The sequence below is a fragment of the Equus przewalskii genome, chromosome 12 (genome assembly GCF_037783145.1).
Source record: "Equus przewalskii isolate Varuska chromosome 12, EquPr2, whole genome shotgun sequence".
NCBI classification, from domain to species: Eukaryota; Metazoa; Chordata; class Mammalia; order Perissodactyla; family Equidae; genus Equus; species Equus przewalskii.
The window spans coordinates 13,754,324-13,763,120 of record NC_091842.1 but is presented as its reverse complement, the minus strand read 5'-3'; the positions used below and the strand labels follow the sequence as shown (position 1 = coordinate 13,763,120).

The 8,797-nt window shown below is 46.9% G+C and overlaps 1 long non-coding RNA gene across 1 annotated transcript; it reads right to left on the bottom strand.

Annotated features, from left to right (window-relative positions):
- Positions 1 to 2,022: 2,022 nt before the first annotated feature.
- On the bottom strand, positions 2,023 to 6,708 carry LOC139074728 (uncharacterized). The gene is made up of 2 exons (XR_011524419.1): positions 6,599 to 6,708; positions 2,023 to 6,295 (listed from the first exon to the last, which is right to left on the bottom strand). It is a non-coding gene; the product is annotated as an uncharacterized lncRNA (long non-coding RNA).
- Between the last annotated feature and the right edge of the window lie 2,089 nt (positions 6,709 to 8,797).

The following is an 8,797-nucleotide window of genomic DNA, read 5'->3' as shown; positions in this document are numbered from 1 at the left end:
ATCGGACCTCTGTAACATTTGACATTCTGAACATTTGCTCATTTATAAAAATGAGCATGTTACTTAATCATTGGTAGTGTTTCTTGAATTATTTAATACTCAAATTTTCTTAGAAAATGTGTCCTTTTCTAAGAAAAGGAGACTCATGGAGGATCTGGTAAGGTAGTGCATGAAAAAGACTTAGTTCCTCATGAAACGTATGGCAAATGCCCCACATGTTGCCTGTCATTATTGCTAATGACAATGATAGCAGGTGAGGCGTCAGGTGCCTGTGGATGGGCTCATGCAATATTCATTTTCAAAAACTAGTAAGCAGACTCTCCAAACTAGAAAAATTGAGCTTAACATGGATCCCAGGAAGAATTCTAGGAAACAGCTCTGTTAAAATGGTAGTATGTGGGGACTAGACAAAACACAGCAATCCTTAGGAACAAGCAGAGGCTCTTTAAAGACACATCATGTCAGATTTTCCACATTTTCCTTTTAACTACTTGCCAGACTGGCTAACCGGGGAAATGCTGTAGTAAAGAGTCTTGATTGGAAGAAGGCATTGGACAATGGCTCTCAGAATTTTATTGTCAATGAGTTGGGCAAGAAGTTTTCCTGTGACTTTCCATAGAGCTTTTAAGTATTTCATGTTTGCACCAGTGAACTTCACATGAGTAAAATTTACATCTGCATTTGTGGATGCCATGAGGGGGAGAGATCCAGAATGACATCAACAGACAGGGACTAGAAAGGTCTAAACAGACTGGAAATAGAAATAGAAATCATAATGTGATGAAAGTGAGAAGGAATAAACGTTAACTCATGCCTTGGAGTCCCAAAACCGACATCACAAACGTAGAGTGGACGTGGCATAGCATATAAGCTATGTGTGTGAAAATGCCCCAGCTCGTGACTGTAAAGGCAATAACAGCCTGGAACTGCCAGAGCATCTTTGTCACCAAGCATGGAGACCCTACCTGAAAATAAATCTCACCTGAGGAAACAGAAGGATGGAGATGAGAGAGAGATGCCTGATACAGCTGGAGCAGAGAGTCCAGATGTGCCTGAAGCAGATATAGTCCCAGGCCAGTTAAGTAAGCCAATAAATACCTTTATTTTTTTTTTTCCTCAAACAGTGTTTTTCAAAGTGTCGTCCCCAGACCAGCTGCAGTATCACTTGGGAACTTGTTAGAAATGCAGACCCTTGGTCCCCACTCAGGTCCCACGCAGACCTGAGGACTCGGGCACTGTAGAGGTGGGACCAGGAGTCTGCATTTTAACAAGGCTTCTAGGTGACTGTGATGTGCTCAATTAAGAACCCCTGCTCTCTGAGTCCCTAAACCACCCTGCTCCACCTGGAATGCAGGACGTGACAGCCACATGCTGGCAGCACTGTGGGCATCTGGGCTCATTGCTCTGACAACACTCAGAATTTTAAGCACAATTTCCCTGTAGAAACAAAGTGACCACAATGATTGAAAGTCTGGGAAATAACATCATAAGACTAACTAGGTGCCCAGAGCCACCAGATCAGATCAGGAACAACACAAGTCCTAAAGAATCAGCCCCCATCTCAGCTGCTAGACCTCCCATGCCTCTCCATGGTTTTCTGCCCTCTGCCCTGCCAGCTGAACTTGTGGGTCAGTCACTCTTAACCTTGGCTGCAATGTTGAAGTCACCTGGGGAATTTAAAGTGTTGCTGCCCGGGTACCACTCACAGAGAGTTGGAGTGAACTGGTCTGGGTATGGTCCGGCACCAGGATTTTTTAAAAGCTCTCCAGGTCATTCTAATGCATGGTCAAACTTGAGAACCACTGGCCCAGAGATATCCCCAGCCTTTTCTTCAACAGCTGTCTTTGGCCAGCTGCTTAGACTTATTCCTTTCACAGCTGTAGGAGCACCTTCTCAGCAAAGCAGTCCTTCTCTATTGGGCTGTTTCCACCAGCCCTGTCTTTTCCCCAAGTGTTGGACTGCATGAGGAATCTCAAGTTCACATGTCTGATGCACAATAAGCCAATCACTGAGACACTGGTGTTGGAGATAGAGAAAGGTTTATTTGAATTGGACAAAACTGAGAAGATGAGGGATAGGTTCTCTCAAATATGCCTTAAGGAAAGAAGAAAACAGGAGGTCTTTATAGAGCTAAGGGGCTTGGGTGGAGAAGTTTTGGAGAAATAAGGGGGAAATTCGTGTTCCTTTCACTCCAGATATGCCCTTGGGCAATCAGACTTCTGGGCAGCTGGGGGCTGGTTATCTGGTGATCTTAACTTCCTCAAAGGCATTCTTTTTCTTCTGCAAAACAAACTCATAAATCCTTGTAACCCTTGAGTTACCCCTCAGGTTAAACAAGAAAACAGCAAATTAACAAGATTAACTTCTTTTCATCTGTGTCTGTGTTGGGAACAAGATTGAAGGGTAATCATGTTATTATTGAATATTTACAGTAACTCTCAGGTACCCAGCTTCATTTCTACCCAGTATACTCACCAGCATTAGTTTCAGGAGCTAAGACCATGGTTCATAACTCAGGGAAAGGAAGGCAGCTGCTACACCCACTGTGTATGCCCAAATCTTATTTGCACAAGCTCCCTCCATGCTAGATTGAGGATCACTGCTGGTGTCTAAGAACACTCACTTAGAAGTCAGATATCCTGGGTTCAAATCCCAACCCTTTCACCTCTAAGCTTTGCAGCCCTAGGCAACTGACTCTTTCCAGCCTCAGCTTTTCACCTATAAAATGGGAATATATTAGTTTTCTACTGCTGTGTAACAAATTACCACATGCTGAGCAGCTTAAGACGACACCCATTTATCGGCTCACAGTTCTTCGGTCAGAAATCTAGGCACAGTGTGGCTGGCCTCTGCTCAGGGTCTCACAAAGCCAAAATTAAAAGGTCAGCAACTGTATTCTTATTGGAGCTCAAGGTCCACTTCCAAGATCATTCACGTTGTTGACAAATTCAGTTCCTTGTCTCTATGGGACTGAGGTCCCTGCCATCCCTCCCAGTTCCCAGCCAAAGGTCACTCTCAGCTACTAGACGATGTACTCAGATTCTTGCCTCTCCATCTTCCATCTTCAAAGCCAGCAGGAGAAGTTTCCTCATTGGCTCTCTCTCATGCTCTGTATCTCTGAATTCCTGTGGCTCTGACCTCTAGGCCCAGATTTTTAAAGAAAATAATTTTCATATGCTCATGTGATTAGGTCAGCCCCACCCTGATAATCTCCCTTTCTTAAAGTCTACGGACCAGCTAACTTGTCTAATCATGGGAATGAAGTCCATCATGTTCACAGTCCTGGGGATTATGTAGGTGTGTACACCAGCAATATGGATCTTGCAGGCCATTTTAGAACTGTGCCGACACCAGAGAAGAATAATAATACTTGGTTTGCAGGATTACTGTGAAAATAAAGATAAGGCCTTCTGAGCCTGAGCACAGTGCCAATCCCATAGCAAACATTCGATTAAATGTTGCTTTTCTTGGCAGTCTTATGAGTCAAAGATGTTCCAATCCCTGGGACTCCTTTTCAGAGACAGCCTTTGACGGCTCCTCCAGCTGAAATTCACCCTCACCCCACATGGGAGTTCAGCTCTCCACCCGCCACCCTCCAGCCTCATTCAGCCACGTTCCAGTGGCATGGATGCCCAGGAAGCACCAATGGATTGAACACCCACTTTAGAAGCACATGAGGATGTTTTGGCTGGAATGCCAAGACAGCGATTCCTGCTGGTCACATCTGAAATCAGCGCCACGCTCTTGTGAGGATTATGTTGATAGATCAGTATCTCCGCCTGTTGCCTTCAGAAGCACAATGTGAATACCGGAGCTGTCAGTGTTAATAACGCATTACAAGCCCGTCCTTTTTTTAAAAGCCGCTTCTAAAGGCACATAAAGAGAATCTAATTGAAAACATCATATACAATCTTCTCTGAGCAGAAGCTACAGCATAAATATTTAGTAACAAAATTCTGTTTTGTTTTATACCTCTCCCCCTAAATTATTTACAGGAAAAATTCAAAATGCCTGCTAATTCCCCCTTCAAGAGTTCTTTTTTCTTATAAACCCGTGACTGGGATTTGAGGGGCCGTGATGTTATTTTTTGCTTTGCAGCCAACTCTCAAAGTGACCTCAAGCAGGGCTCTTTCTCTCTCTGGACCTCAGGTTCTTCATCCGTGGATGAGCTGGTACAGTTAAGTGATCCCTGAGCTTCCTTTAAGTTCTAGAATCCCATGAAATAATCCCCGAATACTCCTGTCTACACCCTTCCCTCTCTGAGTGCCCAGAGTGCCCAGCAAAGCGTGCAGTCCTCCTACAGCAATGTCCCGCCAGGTGTGTGGTGTCTCTCCAGGTGGACTCTGAGGCCCTGGAGGCCTCCGGCTGTTAGATATTTCATTCGTTTCCTTCTCAGATACTCACTGTGTGCCAACTCTGGGTCATATATTGTGCCAGGCCCAGAGGCTACAGTGATGGATAAGACGCAGTCTCATCCCACAGGACATCATAGTCCAGTAAAACTCAGGTTGCAAGCATGTGATTGCAGTACAGCTTTGGATATGTTTTAGAGGATGGCACTGGTCACAGGGCTCAGGAAGAAGGTGTGGAGGACGGAAGGAAAGGAGGCTGAGATGATACTCGGTGTTGAGGGAGGGAGGGAAGGTGACAAATGCACAGCAGAGGACATTCCAGCAGTTGGTATGCAGAAGATGCAAAGCCTTGGGTATGGCTGAAGGAGAGAGCTTGAGGGAGCTGGGAGGGAGGAGACAACGGAGAGGCAGGTAAAAGCCAGGTCTGGAGGCTTTGGGAGACAAGCTAAGGATCTTGGGTTGAGTCTTGCAGACATTGGGGAGCCCTCCTAAGGACTTAAAGTGGAGGAGTAACAGGGGAGATTGATGTTTTAGAAAAGTTAGTCTCTCAGCCAGTGCCCACTGCAATGCATGACTCCAGGGAGCAACTTTCACATCATATCTGAGGTCAACGGTGCCCCCAAAACTCCACAGCATATAATGTGACTAGGGCCCTGGAGTCAGGGAGCTCAGCAGCTCTGAAGACCGCAGTGACAAGCGTGGCCTGGAGGGCCAAGACTAAAGGAGGGAGAAGTCAGGGGGCTGCTGGCATGGCCTAAGAGAAAGAGAATGAATTCAGAACCAAAGCTACCGCAGCAGGTAGCTTCTTTCATAACCCAGAGCACCAAGCTGCAGTCTGGACTCAGGAATTAGTACTTGATCAGAGTATCCAAGTGGGTTATAAGCAATGCAACAAGACCTCAAGTCAGGCATGCAGCAGGAGGACGGCTGGAAATGGTTGGAAACGTACCTGGTCTCCTCTTCTCTGCAGACACTGGGAATCCCACACGCCTCTACAAAGGGCCTCCAAGCAGGTTTGGAAGTTCTCACGGGACCTGCAGCCCTGACTGAAGACCAGACCTCCCTCCTCCCAGAGCACTTTCTTCCACTGAGCAGGCAGCCGCTGGAGCCCCATGCAGGAAGCTGGGAGGAAGGAAGCAAGCCTGGAGGTCCAGCCAAGGGCGGGAACCCCACCAGGCGGCAGGGTGGAGGATGGCACTGCCCCAGCACCCTCACCCAGAGTCGCTGAGTCCCACAGCCCTCTCATCCTGAAAGCCCTTGGTTTGGAAGGAGAAAGAGCCAAAGCCAAGGGCCTGGGCTGAACCATAAATCAGAAGCAGGTGTCCTTTGAAGTTCATTTATTCTCCAAGGGAGGTAAAGCAAGAGGCATGTGAGGGCCTCGCAGAATACTGTGACATTACCAAAAAAAATCCATCAGGAAACCAGCCCAGAAAGCCTCATCCTTAAAGATCTCTCAAATGAATAGCATCATGCCCATTTTTCATTATGACCCAGCACTGATGGTAATGGAAAGGGTGCCCACGCAGCTGATGGCCATAAAGCACCGACCCTTCCCTCCTAGTAATTGTGTGATCAAATTATGAAGGCCTCTGAGCCAGCACATCTTAGCTTTTATGATGCGGTGGAAGACCTGTTGATCCCTGCTGGGGGAGGAAGCAAAGGACCCTGGGAGGCATCTCTGGCTACCATCTGCAAGGGATGCTCTTCACCCCTCTCTCCTTTCCCTTTGAGTTGTCAGAGGCAGAAGATCCTCTTTGACATACAGAGGGCAGCATTTTCTGGATTGGCATTGCCAGTCGTTTTGCAGCAGCCTTGTAGAGATGAGGAACCCTGAGCTTTACATTCAGTTTCCTATCATCATGCATTCCCATTTGTAATAGGGAATGTGCCCTCTCCTGGAGTGATTTCTTCTACTTCCCTGGATACGTTTAGATCTCCGAAATCTGTGAACACAAATTGAGGTCACATTTCCATTAATGCCCTAAGAAAAATGATCTGAAGCCCTGCCTGCCCATGCAAATCTGGGGGCCCCTCATGTGTGTGCACCCTGAGGTTTTGAGAGACCCAGGGGCGACCCATGATGCCTGAAGGCATCTGCTCCTGTTCCTGTACCACATGTCTGCATCAGCCCTCCTCTCTGCATCCCCTGCTGAGGAAATCCTCCTTGAGAGCCCGTGGCGCCAGCTCCCATCCTCCCAAAGACAAGGATCTGGAAGAACAACTGCCCCGACCACCAGGAGCCTCACTTTGTCGTCTGGGTTCTGAAGCAGCACGGCTCACCCAGCATCTCACACATGTCCTCACGAAAGCTGGCCTCAGCTTCTGGATAGAGCCTCTATCACCCTGTGGAAAGAACCGCTGTCATCCACGGATAGCCGTGATCAAGCCTCCCCCAGCCCTCTCCACCCGATCCACGTACCTAAAAGCTGCCACATCTTCTTGCCAGTCAGCAAAACTATCTGCGTGTAAGTGCTGCTCAAACCTCACTTACAAATGCAGCAATTCTCTAAAGGAACAATCGGAAGCGCTACCCTCTGCCTGTGCCCTAGCCACCATGTGAGTCAGCATTTCAGCTAGCTGTGCGCTTTGCAGACACTGTGCACTGATTTCCCTGGTTGCTCTTTGAGTTGGGTGCTGGGCCTCGAGCTCGGTACAGTTGGAATGTTCTAGAACACGCTGGTAAACACTGAGCTGGAAGATAAAAAGGGACACCACTGTCGCACGAACATGACATAGCAAGCTGTTTCAGTATGTGTCTCATTGCTGCTTTACAGCCAGATCTACTGCTACCCACTTCCTTTGCTCTAGCCACACTCAGCTACGCACCATTCCCAACAATCCACGCACTTCCAAGCCTACACTTCCTCTGCTTGAAAGGTCCTTTCCTCTCCACTAAGTGAAATTATATTCATCCTCCAAGACGCAGCTTAGATGCCACCTCCTCTGTGGCATCTGCCAGACAGATTGGGTTTAGCTAACAGGGCATTGGCCAGAACCTGTTTATTTACAGAAGGGAAGGTGGTGGGAGATACAGGAGGCAAGACAGTGATGGAGGGGTGTGCCAGGTTAGACAGAAGAGGATGAAACAGGGCACAGGTAGAGTCATAGGCTCCTCTGAAGAACATTTTCAAGGATTGTTCTAGAGAGATTACTAAGAGAACAACACTTTGCTAACTCTCTGTCCCTGGAAGATTCAGAAGCCATGACCTCAAATGCATTTGACTCATGGGGTCCACAGCACTCAATGCTTTCAGAGTCTCCTTCTACCCCCACCCCACACACTGGGGTAAAACAAGCTGCTCTCCCACCCCACCACTAAAAGAGTCCCTCCTCTTCAGACCTAGTATGTGCCTCCACGTTCTGACCTGCTCCTCGCCTCAACCCTTCTCATTCTCTCATTACTTGGCTACTGTTCATCTCACCTTGACCTTTAAGCCCCATGCGTTCCTTTTGCTTTGACTTGTCTTCCAACTACAGTTTTGCTTTTTTAGGGTTTTTTTCCTCTCCTCTTTGGCTCAAAATGTGTGTGCATAGCTTTTTTTCTTTTTCTTTTTTTCCTACTGTGGTAAAATACATATAACATAAAACTTACCACTTTAATCATTTTAAGAAGAACAATTCAGTGGCACTAAGTATATTTGCAGTGTTATGTAACAACATCACTATCTAGCTGCAGAACTTTTTCATCAACTCCGATGGAAACCAGGTGCCCATTAACAGTCACTTCCTATTCCCCCTCCCCCAGCTCCTGGCAACCACTAATCCACTTTCTGTCTCCATGGATTGCTATTTCATCTTAATGGAATTACGCAATATATGGTCCTTTGCAACTGGCTTCTTTCACTTACCATAACGTTTTCAAGGTTCATCCATGCTGCAGCATGTATTAGTACTCCAGTCCTTTTCAGGGCTGGGTAATATTCCATTGTATAGCTGTACCACATTTTGTTTACGCATTCATTTGTTGGCCCGGCATTTGGGTTGTTTCTATCTTTTGGCGATTGCGAGCGGTGCCACTGTGGACATTCACGTACAAGTTCTTACTTGAACACCTATTTTCAGTTCTTTTAGGTATATACCTAGAAGCAGAACTGCTGGCTCACATGGTAATTTTATGAGTAATTCATTGAGTAACGACTAAACTGGTTTCGTGGATAACATAAATAATGTCCTTCCCACTCAATATTCCAGAGGATCATTCTTGCAGATGCTGGCTTAAGGGCAGCACCTGGGACTTGGAGAGAAAAGCAACACTTGCCTTGGTTTATTGGAGGACATCTTGTATTTCCCCAATCTTTCTGCCTTTGGATGGGAGGTGCCATTTCCTGACAATCAGTACATGGCTCCAGAGCCTCCACAGCAGGGGCAGAGAGGGCTGGAGGCATGCACAGGCTTTTATAAATCTAGTGCGGCATACTTGACTTCCTCCTGAATCGTATTTGGTC